The sequence below is a fragment of the Hakea prostrata genome, chromosome 4, assembly GCF_041222555.1.
Source record: "Hakea prostrata isolate BN-2017 chromosome 4, UWA_Hpros_2, whole genome shotgun sequence".
Lineage (NCBI taxonomy): Eukaryota > Viridiplantae > Streptophyta > Magnoliopsida > Proteales > Proteaceae > Hakea > Hakea prostrata.
The window spans coordinates 23,546,747-23,559,826 of NC_142603.1; the positions used below are offsets into that span (position 1 = coordinate 23,546,747).

The following is a 13,080-nucleotide window of genomic DNA, read 5'->3' on the forward strand; positions in this document are numbered from 1 at the left end:
GACTCGAGGTTTTCTCAAGATCTTCGGAAACATCAAATGAAGCTAAACCCAAAAAAATGTGCCTTTGGAGTCTCCTCGGGCAAATTTTTGGGCTTCATGGTATCACAGAGGGGAATTGAGGCTAATCCCGCCAAAATACAAGCTCGATTGATATGGAGGCTCCCAAAACCGTTCGGGATGTACAAGTGTTTAACGGGGAGAGTTGCTGCTTTAAATCGATTCAACTCCAAGTCTGGAGAAAAATGTTTGCCTTTCTTCAAGGCACTTAAAGACCTGAAGGGCAGTAAGGAAGCAAAGTGGACTGAAGAGTGCCAGAAAGCTTTCGAGGAATTAAAAGAAGCACTTGGACAACCATCGATCCCTGTCCAGACGGAGAAGGGGGAAATATTACAGCTATATCTAGCGACGTCCCTTTCGGCGGTCGGTGCAAGACTTGTTCGGGAAAAAGATAAAAAACAGTGGCCAATTTACTATGTAAGCCACGTGTTGCTAGATGCGGAGACAAGATATTCACAAATTGAGAAGCAGGCTCTGGCTCTCATGATGGCCGCTAGGAAGCTAAGGCCATATTTTCGAGCTCATCCAATTGAGGTATTTACAACTTTTCCTCTTAGTAAAGTTCTTAACAAACCTGATTTGTCCGGAAGGATGGTGTCCTGGTCGGTTGAACTCAACGAGTTCCAAGTGAGCTTTAAGCCCATAACCGCAATCAAGGCTCGGGCATTAGCCGACTTTGTAGTAGAAACTATCGCACCAAGTGGAACCCACCATTGAGGATCCCATTATACCAACCACTTGGGAGGTATATGTGGATGGTTCGAGTAATAAAGATGGAGCAAGAACTGGAATTCTATTAAAAAGTCCAGCAGGATTTATTATTCGATATGCTTTGAGATTCGCATTTGACGCAAGTAATAACAAAGTAGAATATGAGGCTCTGATAGCAGGACTTCGGTTGTCAAAAGCATTATCTATTGCAGATGTTACTATTTATAGTGACTCTCAACTTATAGTCAACCAAGTCCAGGGGGAGTATGGTATTAAAGAACCACGCTTGCAGAAATATCAAGAGATAGTGCAGGCATTTCAAAACCAATTTCGGAATTTGAAGATATCTCAGATTTCGAGGAATGAAAATCCAGTGGCAGATGAGCTATCTCGACTAGCCAATGCCAAGGAAAAGAATCTAGACCCTTCGGTCTACATTGAAGAGAAACTTTTCCAAGTTATCATGAGAAAGAAATTTCTTATATTGAAGAGAACGTTCTTTGGATGGATCCAATAATCGAGTATCTAAGGGATGACAAATTACCTGAGGATCCAATAGAGGCAAGGTTGATCAAGATTCGATCAGCTAGATTTGTCATTTAGAATGGGAGACTATACAAAAGATCTTATGCTGGACCCCTTATGAGATGTATAGGCCCCGAAGGAGCAAAATCAGCTTTGGCTGAGGTTCATGAAGGAATTTGTGGAGCTCACATGGGTGGCCGAGCCCTAGCTCACAAAATTCTGAGACTTGGGTTATATTGGCCTAAGGTCCAAGAGGCTGCTATGGAGTACGTTCGCCGATGTGGTAACTGTCAAATTCATGCTACAGTATCGAAGCGCCCGGCGGAAACTATGACTTCAATTCTAAATCCCATTCCCTTTGCAATGTGGGGAATTGATATCATGGGCAAATTCACCAAGGCATCAAAGCGGACGGGAATATCTCGATAGAAGCAATTGATTACTTCACAAAATGGGTAGAAGCCGGTGCACCGGCGGCACCATCGAGAAAAAGTGGAGAAATTTGTGCTTGAATCAATCATATATCGCTTTGGGATTCCAAAGATTATTGTCACTGACCATGGTACTCAGTTCGACTGTCCACAATTTGAGCAATTCTGTGGAACGTATATGATCGAGCATCGTATGTCCTCAGTGGCATACCCCCAAAGCAATGGACAGGTAGAGGTTACTAACCGAACGCTACTGGAAGGAATAAAGAGAAGACTCGAAGCTGACAAAGCTTCTTGGGTCGAAGAACTTCATAATGTACTATGGGCTTATAGAACTACGGTTCGAACACCCACAGGAGAAACTCCATTCAGGTTGGCATATGGATCCAAAGCATTGGCACCAGTGGAGATAATGGCGGGGACATTACGGGATCGTGAATTCGAGGAAAAAGTAAATGAACAAGGACTGCTTGATCGTCTTGATTTGTTGGACGAAGTTCGGGCAAAGGCAATAGCACGAACTCAACATTATCAAAGAAGGATAGCGTCTCATTATAATACTCGAGTGAAGAATCGTCGGTACTTAGCCGGAGATTTGGTGTTGAGAAACACCCTAGCTTCCGACCCGCGTCACCAAAGAAAATTGGACCCTTCCTGGGAAGGACCTTATATGGTTGTGAAACCGGTCGGTTCAGGAGCTTACAGGTTGAAGAACATCAATACCCAGAAAGAGTTGGATCGTTCGTGGAATGCTAGGCATCTCAAAAAGTTTTATCCTTGAGGATGATTTCAATTTTGTTCGCGATGTAATCATTTTCAACTCAATCAATGCAACTTTTGGCTTTCAACAAACTATCTTTTGATTGGGGGGCATCATACACCACATTCAAGAACAAGATCCAACTATAAGGCATCGGATGAAAATTCGTGTGGGTCCTTCAACACTTATGGAAATTTTTCGAACTTTCTTAAGTCGAGGCATCGGATGAAAATCCGAGTGAGTTCCTTTTGCAAGGCGTCGGTTTGAAACCCGAGTGAGTTCCTTCGAGACTTATTGAATTTTTGAATTATCCTTAAGTAAAGGCATCGGTTTAAAACCCAAGTGAGTTCCTTCTCAGACTTATTGTATTTCTCCGGAAATCCTTAAGTAAAGGCATCGGTTTAAAACCCGAGTGAGTTCCTTCTCAGACTTATTGTATTTCTCCGAAAATCCTTAAGTAAAGGCATGGTTTCAAACAACTAAGACCTAATGCAACAACGATTCAAGGGGCTAGCAAAGTTCAAGAAAAAGTTAATTTCTTATTTCTTCAAAAGATCCAAAGAGGCTAGTATCAAAACAATTACAAGAGCTGGATACAATCTTCGGTCAAAAAAGAAAGTCATCATAGGTGACTGTTAAGAAGTTATACAAGATCAACGCGACTTTGCTAGAACAAACATATGAGTCAACCATTGGTGGGGATTCAAGGAAAAGAAGAGAAGAAATGAGGATTACAAAAATATTTCGGTATGCATAAAATCCTCCGCAATTTCATACTCTTTGTCCAGCTTGTCCAGGAGAAGTATGGTCCTCGACCAAACTCGCATTCAGTACAAGCTCGTCATAATTGACTTCTTCCAGGGGAGAATAAACAGGAGAATCTTCCAGATATTGCATAATATCTGGATCGGAAGGTGGAGGATCAATCTTATCCTTGGTCCAGTCGGGAGGAGGAATACCCAGGTCGGTAAATACTTCAGGATGGCAAACAAGACCGTAGGGAGTCGTATCAAAATGAGGATCCTTCCTTAATATTGATTCCCATACTTCGTTCTCACCATCCCGGTACGCGCTTTGCAAGTTATAAGCATTCAGCATATCAACAAAGGGCTTACTTGTGTAAATACTTGAAGACGCAGCTCTGCGAACATCGGTTGGAAGGGATTCGGGCAAAGGAACGACAGCTTGCCTTTCGGGTAACATTTCAGATCCTTTGGCTCCGACTTTCCAACTGTTCGCTCCGATCGCCGGATCTTCTCCCCGGCATCATCCAAGTCCAACTAAAGACGACCAATCATTGAATTTTTTTCTCCTGCTACCTCCCAAGCTAGATTCCGAAGGCGAGCAATCTCAACATCTTTAGCTTCGGAGATCTCCCGAAGCATGGAAACTTCATTGCTCAACCTACTGAGCCTAGAAACTGCTTCCACTTGGTTGTGGAAGTTACCAAGAAGACTCCTGCAAACAACTTCCGAGTTAACGAGGAGCAGTAAAAGTAATTTTTCGGAATCAGAGGATAATGAAGAAAGACTTACATCACCAAAGTGACTTCGTAAAGACTTCATCCGGAAGTTTGGAAAGAACTGCGCTCTCTCGAAGTCATTCGAGCAGCAAGACACCATTCCAACGCTCTGTCAAACTCGTTTGACACTAATTCAGAGCGAAGGATGAGAAGGATGAGCTACACCAAGAGAAGGATGAGCTGCATCACTTGTCACCCGACGGCGCTTCCTAGTGGCAAAATCCTCCAACTCGGAAGGAGAGGAGGAGGATGCCAAACAAGCACTGGAGTTGGAAATAGGAGCAGCAATTGCTGGGACCACACCTTCATCAGACGCCAACATAGTTGCCTCAGATGCCCGAAGAGTCTCCTTCGGGGGTGCACCAACAGGCTCACCAGCAGGGGCACCGACAACACCATCGGCAACGGAGTGATCAAGATCTTCCTGGGAAAGACGAGCGATCAGTTCGGGCAAAGGAGGCGCAGGGACGGCATCAATAGAAACTGCGGGAATCGACTTGAAGATTCACCGGCAGCAGTCGCCTTACGCTTGGAGGATTCACTAGCTGAAACCACCGCACTAGCCCCAACCACCACCAACGGAACAATTTTCTTGCAAGATTTTGCTCTGATAATGTTCGGGTTGATCTTGGGAGCCACTATGCAAAGAAACAAGCTGTATCAAGTACGAAACAAACGACAACAACAAAGGGGAAACCCTAGTTTTCTATCACTTCTGACAAAACCAAAAAACTAAACCCCAAGTATAACTACTGTGCAGTTTACTCGTGGGGGAAGTGGGGAAAGAGATGAGTAATCAAAAAACTCACTTGTTCAGAAGTTGATAGAGCTGTTGTTGGAATACGAGGAATACGGAAGCAGGCCGAAGGACGAAAGGTCGCTTTAGCACTTTAGCAAATCTAACTTGCAGAAGTCAGGATAGATGGAGAGTACCCACGAAGGCTTTAAATAGCCTCAGGTATTAAGACGACGGTTGAAGGCTAAGGACAACCGACGACCTAGATCGAAATGACGCTTCGAAATCCGCAGAAAGCAAGATCAACGGTCGGAGGGACGCCACATGGAAACATGTGGAAGCGAGCACCTGATGCAGAGATACCTCCAATCGTCGCACCGCCATTAAAATAACGGATGTATTTTCAATTCATTGGAAACAGTGAATGGTATACAAAAGCAGGAAAACGTTTGGACTTCGCAGAAGGGAAACGTGCGGACTTTGCAATAAATGAAGTAGTGGGGAAGACTAATGCATCTTCCCAAAACGCATCTTCACAATATTTCTACAAGATTATTATTCGGCGAGGAATGTAAAGTTAAGTGATGAGTTTTATCATTAATACTTTGATGTTCAAGGCAAGATTTCGGCAGGAGACGGGGAAATATAAAGGCCAACATGAGAAAGAAATGTCCATTCATTAAATAGAGGGTAAATCTATACAAAAAGATAACTCCTTAAGCCTTTTCTTCATTGTTGCCCGTGGGACCCTGGTCGGGAGGACTTTTCTCAGGATCATGAGAAGAGCCTTCCTCAAGAATGGCATCGGCTGAGTCCTCTACAGCAGCAACTTGAGACTTGGCTTGTGATTTCTCCTTTGGAAGTGCCAGCTCGTCAGCCAGGTATGCCTCATATTGAGGGTCAGCTGGAAAAGGATCATCTTCTTCCTGAGCCCAGTCCGGGAGATCCATACCAACTTTCCCGAAGACCTTTTTGTGGCACACCTCACGAAAAGGAGCAGTGTCGAAGGCAGGGATTGATCCGAGGATTCGCTCCCAAACGTCGTTCTGCCCCAGGCGATAAGCTTGAAGGTTGTAGATACCTAGCAGCTCGGAGAAAGGTACGCTGTTCAGGTATTTCCGAACACACTCCTTCCAAAGCTCTGGCTTTATATGCTCGGGCTTGCTAGGGATCGCCAACTTCAGATGTTCTTCAAGCTCCCTACTTTTGAATTCAAGCCTGTCACCAAACAACGTGGCAGCTGCTTTTTGCTTCCTGGCCTCGCGCTCGGCAGCAGAGGCACGAATCTTCGACGCTTCGAGGGCCTCCTTGAGGGAGATCACTTCTTCCTCATGCTTTTTCTCGCAGCTCCACGGCAGCTGCAGTCACTGGTCTATTTCGGAATTGGCTTTCGCCAAATTCTCTTCACGAGTTTCAAAGCAAGGAGCTGGTGCGACCAACCCGGCTCAATGCTTTCATGTGTTGATAAAAGCTCAACACAACATTCCTGAGAAGGCGGAAAATATCAGAAGAAGTCATAAGGAATTATGAAAAAATAACTAAGCAAGAAGACCGGTACCTTGTAGATTGACTAACAAGGGAGGTGTCATCCAGGGCTTCAAATTCCTGGCGATCGAAGGAGCAAGACCGAGGGAGCTCCATTCTCAGCTTTCTCGGGATCCCAAGTAACCGTCGGTCGGCCTTCGGGGTCCACTGGGGGGTGAAGACCTCCTCACCATCCGTTGAAGCTTTGGATTTTTTATTGGAGGGAGCATCAATTGTGTCATGCCTCCTCTTGGTTCGGGCGGAGGAAGAGACATTAGACCTCTCCACCATCGGTTTCTTCCCTTTACCCGAAGCATCAGCTACAAGCCTGATATTCCTGATACCCCTATAAGAGGGGTCGGGAGAGGGAAGAGAAGCCTCTTGATCTACGGTCAAGACTCTAGGCGATCGTTGCTCGGCTGTCACAACGGCCCCGGCGGCCTTCACCCGCAGCTTTCGTGGTTCATTCTTGGAGGCACCGCAAAGAAGAAGGACAAGAGTCAGAATTCAAAACATATCACTTCATCAAATTAAAGGATGGTGGTTAGAAGCTCACAATGAGCCAAGCCCCAAGATCGTGAAGGATGGAGTTATACTCCACTTCAAATCCATGTATCTCTTGATACCACGGAATGGATTTGATCTTCCTGATGGCCGCCTCGTCTTCTCTGGATAAGGGAAGGCCTCGGTTATTCTCGGAAGAAGAAGTACACCTCCTCCAGGTGGTTGGGAAGTTAAGATCTGATGGAGGCGCTCGACAGAAAAAGTATCGTTCGCGCCATCTTTTGTGGTTAGAAGGGCAAGTTCCTTTGACAAGGATGCTGCCCCTCCAATCAAGTTCAGCCTTATTGCGTTTGGACAGAAAAACCCATCCGGGAGGATGGGAGATAGAAAGAACATGAAAATGTACAAAGAGAGAAAGAGATGGCGTAATGCCAAGCTCAAAACACAAACCCAAGAAGCCGACGATGAGACGCCAGCTATTGGGGAGGAGCATTCCGGGACAAATGTTCCAATGATTCAGAATTGCGGAGAACAAAGGATTGAAAAAGGGAAAGCGAACCCCGCTTTCCAAAGGCATCTATATACGGAGAAAATTCACCCGAAAGGGATGAATCAACCCTCTCATCGGGGTGGGGAGCCCTAACTCGATATGAGGAAGGAAGATCAAAATCTTGGACAGCTGAAAGAAGGGTTTCCTCATCGTAAATGGAGGGAACAGAGTCAGGTCCACCATCGGATCTGGAAGTTTGAGGCTGCCTAGAAGACTCGACAATCTTGGAAGATCCAGACTCGAGAAGGACAGGAGAAGTTTCGGTTTTTCTTTCAAAACCTTTTTGAGAAACTTCAACTAACTCGCGCGGAGGACAATTAGGGTTTTGTTATCACTATCCGACTGTTCGGGGAGCAGGAGAAGCAAAAGCCTCACCGCTATTACCAACACCGGGTACTAGAGAAGCCCTATCGTCCGCCATTACTTGTTTCAAGAAACTACAAAAAGAAAAAGACCAAGAAACTTACCGATTCAAGGAGGCGGAAGCTTGAGAGCAAGAAGGCGTGAAGCAGACAACAAAGGTTCAAATTCCAGACAAGAAGAATGAAACCTACGAAGACAACAAACCGCTTTTAAAACTCCCGCACGAGTGTTCGGGAATCTGAACGATCGAGATTGATTCAAAATCAGCGATCAAGATTGAAAGACGTTTTGAAAGTTTGAACTCACGAATCCGAAATAGGCGTTCGGAAACCGTCGCTTGGATGACGTGAGCCACGACAGATCAACTGCAAGGAGATATGTGGCCTTACACTCACAACGCTCGAGGAAAAGTGACCACCGCATTAAATGTGATATGACATTTAATGAAGCACGCAGAGATTATCACTCGACGACGAACCAGTTAAAAACCAAGCCCTCGGGATCGACCGAACGCTTGGTCCGGGGGGGCTCGTGATATGGAGAGATTATGATCAGACGGGGTTCATACCTGGTCCGACCCTCGACCCCGGTCGAGACGGAGAGATCCGACTCGCCTCCCGAGCGAACCGGATCCGGAAGATGGCTTGTCGAAGAAGAAAGCTTATTCGGTCGCAAGCGTGCCCTAATCCTACTTATGGATTAGGGTAATCATCCTAATGATGGCAGACTCAAATTGACGGCTGCGGATAATCATTATCGAAGGGATAATCATCGCATAACCTAAAGGTTATCTCAGGAGTCCTCTACTAGCCCAAACTAGTAGAAGTCTATTGCTCAACGGATCTAACTGATAAGATCCAACGACTACCCGAAGAAGGCTCAAGTGCATCCAACGAAGGAGATTCGAAGGTACACTCTATATAAACCTCACTACCATACAAGGTGAGGGGATCGAAAAGAATACTATCTGAGACTCAGGTTCAGATACATATTGATAGACCTAAACTATCAGCGATCTAGATCACCTTTCCCAGTTCTTCATTCCTTAGCTCTGCGCTTCTAGCAGAGCCGTTTGTGATTAAGTTCATCAACTGACTTAGCCTTCGGAGGTGGACTCCCGACCCCAGCGGTCGGGCCACATCTGACGCTTTCGTTTTGCAGGACATCACGAGGAGATCTAAGGGCTGAGTAGATTTTGGACGCATCATTTTCAAATCCTAAATTATTGATATGAAGATATATGGATGATGTTGAATTAAATTACTCTTTTCATTTTATGTTTCAAACTAGGGTTGTGGGTTCGCCCATTACCCTAGTGAACTTACATAAGTATGCATCTAGACCTAAGTGCTTGAATGTTAAGTGTCTAGAAGTGTTTGGCTAGGTAACCTCATGAATACTACTACCCTTCCGGCAAGGGTATTGAAGCCGTTAACCCATGATGTTATTGGCTGGGTCCTGAGTGTCAAGTAGGCCCACTTTCATCATAGACAGGTAGGGTTGCATATAATAGATAAGGGCTCCTAGGCGCTCAAGACCGGTGAAATGATCCGTGAGAGGACATGGAGAGCATCCTGTCCATTATATGTGGATGACCACTTGGTTAAGGAATGGGATCCAACAGATGCCTTTTGTTGAAAATTCCATTTATAGGTGGGAAGGTATGGAACCAAAAGGGCAATAGGCATAAGGGGAGATATCCAAACCATATGTAGTACGAGAAACCGTATGACTTTGCACTGGGTTAGAATTTTGCTAGACTAGTGCCGCTGACGTGGTACTACCTATGTGCCCAACATTGGATGATCGCCACTTCTACTTAATTTTTATTAAATCTCAGCTGCTCAAACCATGGTTCAGTTTGTTTAAAGAAAAACTAGTTTGTACACTTGGGGTTTTGAGTAGTTAAGATTTAATAAAGACTAGATAGTGACCATCCAACATTAGGCTTTCTTCTTAAATGTTCGTTTCTATCTACTAATTCATACATATAATCTAAGTTTAAAATTGCTCTTTCACTTGGATTGATAGACTGGTTTAATTATCTATTCTTAACTAAACTATCAACAGTTGAAAGGTTGATTTTTTAAATCCCGTATACATGATTCAATAGTTATTCAATTTAGTTTTTACTAATTTCCCCGTAAAAGAAGAAAACATAATTACTGACATCTCCTTATATTATAGTTTAATTATTAACTTTTGTTTTTGGGTATGAGTTTAATTACTAATTGAATACTACTCTTTGTGAAATTTACTATTTTCACCTTCATTTCTTTTTTTCACTTTTTGGGCCAAACCACTTTTATTTCTAACGGTGTTAGAAAAGCTAGTTATTAACATTGTGTATGCAATGTCTATTTTGTCTTTTGTTAAAATTAAGAAGCCAAAAGATTATATTACATTCATTTAGAAAAATCATATGGAATACCAATTTTATCTTTAAATTATAGTTAATTTGGATTCAAATAATATGGTCTTTAGGGATGACATAAAAAATAGAGCAAATTACACTAGCACCCAAAATGGAGGCCTTAAAGCATTGAAATCCGACTGTATGTTTAAAAAGCACAGAGACCCGAAAATTGGATTTTTTTTGAATATATTTATTCAATTTGTTACTAAAAACCTTTCAAACATTGTGTATTATAAATATATTTTTAAAAATAAACAATAATTTAACTGTTTTCTGTATTTTTTAAACATAAAGTGATGTGTCAGTGCTTTAAGGTCTCCATTTTGAAGTGTCAGTGCAATTTGCTCTAAAAAATAAATTAGCAATAACAAACTTAAAGATTATTTTGAGAGGTTTTTGAAAAATATAGGAAAACCATATTACCATTTAACTAACCAAGTTTAAAATCAGTAATTTCAAATTGGAAGGTTAATTTAAAAAAAAAAAACAATAGATAAGATACTACGTAATCTATAATAGAATCAGACCCAAAAAAAACACTATATTAAAAATATAATATCATTTTATTTTATTTTTATGAATACTCTTTTCCAGGTGGTACTTAGAAATGATGGGCAAGCCGAGGGATCCACGTGGACGATCTGTTTTCCAATTAAAATGTGAAAGCGAAAACCCATACGCATTACTTTCCGAATCCGGATCATCACCCGTTATATGCTCTTCGACTGTTTTACCACCACAAAATCGAGTCCGGATCAGCTACCTGCTATCCCGACGGCTTTACCACCATAAATATAGGGGGACCCACTGGTTGGGTGATGGAAGGGTTTTTTATTTTTTTATTTTTTACCCGTGGGTCCCACTGAATTTATGGTGGTAAATCCGTCGGGAGTACTCTGTGCTCCCCCGTCAGGGGTGATGATCCGGATTACACAAAATCGGTGGGCTCCATAGCTAAAAATCATTTAAAAAAAAAAAAAATCTCCCATCACCCACCCTTGGCCTCTGTATTTTGGAGTGGGAAAACCGTGGAGAAGCACAAACGACGGGGTCGCATATTTGGACTCTTAATTTTCCAGGCAGGTTGGCCGACAAAGGCGACAAAGTGCATTAATTAATAGATTATCTGTCAATTCATCAGTCTCGGATCGAACTGTCATGATTAACCAACTACTTGTAAACAAAAGTGGATACTCCTCTCAATATTAAATTTAATAAAATATAGGCGTGTGGGGTCCAGATGGATTGGCCTTCTCTGACGGTTCAACCAGTCCTCTTCTAATATCCCGTCAATTAAGTCACCCCCGTTTACCAAAAAAAAATAAGTCACCCCAGGCCCCCAAAGAAAAGAGTCCGCTTGGACTTGGAGTACTCGGCACTCAAAAGATTTTAGTCAATAATGTTTATGTACCAAACTACCCTTGTTTATCCATACAAATACCAAAAATATCCGCACCTTGTCCCGGTCACTCCTAGGGTATCTTCCATGGTAGAGTTGTGTGAAAAAAGAAAATTTAAAATAGGTGTGCAACATCAAGTTCTCCAGATTGGCTAAGAATCTTCATCTTTCAATTGTATTGCGATTTCATTATTGTGTTTTGTAGAATTTGTAATACAATTATTTAACAAGTTTAAGGTAATTGATTTCTGAAAGATCTAATGGCAAGAGAGATGAAGATTTCAACAAAGACGAGAACAACCGCCTTCTTAAGGTCCTCAAATGCTTGTTGGCACCACTCTGACTTTTAAAATAGCTCCGGGGACCCGGTTACAACTCTTTTAATACAGCTTAAGTGGGCTTTCGACAATAACAATAACTGACCGGTTCCATCAGGGTCTAGCTCAAAAGAGAAGAACCCTAGACTGGGATCTGTCGAACTCTTCCATGAAGTGAGATGTTGTGATGTATTCGTAAGTTTGTTGAACCCAATATTTACTCCTGGCATCCAGGTGTGGGTTGGGTGATCAAAGCTCTCTCATATCAAATCAGACGAATTTGAGATATTTCTTAAAACAAGATTTCTAGAGTCAAGAAGTGCTATTTTGGTAGAATTGGAGGAGGATGTGGAGACCAAATTTGTCAACCAAATAACGGCGTTCATTGAGTCGAGGATCACCAGATTTCCATCCTCTAACAGCTTCAGCTCTGAGTAATGGTAGATAGCATCAGTGAGGGGGATTTTTCTCTGTTTGCCACCCAAATGACATCGTGTCACGAAAACTAGTGCCAGATACCAATGTAGTTAAAAGTTCATACATAACGCAATATTACGTTGTAAGATGTAAACGTGCCTGAACATTGATTGTTATTAAGCTTTTTGGAGATGCATGAAATATAACTTGGTTTCGTGGTGTAGTTGGTTATCACGTCAGTCTAACACACTGAAGGTCTCCGGTTCAAGTCCGGGCGAAGCCATTAGTTTTATTATTATTTTCTTTTTCCTATAATTGGAACCCTATGTAGGTTTTTTCTTTTTGGTGGACCATATTTGTATAAGATAAATATGGTTTTACTTTTGTATATACAACTTGGATACTACATGGTTCAGTAAATCCATTCTTGCTTAATTCTAAATGTCAATATTCTTACCCAAAAAAAAAATGTCAATATTTATTGGTTTTACCAATTAATAATGGAAACAAAAAGAATAATAAATCCATTAAAAGTTTCATATAGAAAATATTTGTTAGAACATGCATCATGAAATCATGAATAAGACCATCAACAAATTAAATGAACATAGATTTAACATGATTCACACACTAACATGGTGTGATACATTCATAGGTGAAGATTAAGAATTTCAACTATGTAGAATGAAGGTTACAATGGAGATCTCAAACCCAATTGCTAGAATAGCATTACATAACCCTCACCTAATACCCATAGAGAGCCTTTAATGAGGTGAATCAGTTGACCCATCTGATGGGTCGTATCATACACTCCCCATCAAACTTGAGATCAATGATTTTCACCGAAA

The 13,080-nt window shown here is 42.2% G+C and overlaps 1 non-coding gene across 1 annotated transcript; it reads left to right on the forward strand.

Moving 5' to 3' along the window:
- Positions 1–12,441: 12,441 nt before the first annotated feature.
- Positions 12,442–12,515, forward strand: TRNAV-AAC (transfer RNA valine (anticodon AAC)). The gene has a single exon. It is a non-coding gene; the product is annotated as a tRNA-Val (tRNA).
- Positions 12,516–13,080: the final 565 nt, after the last annotated feature.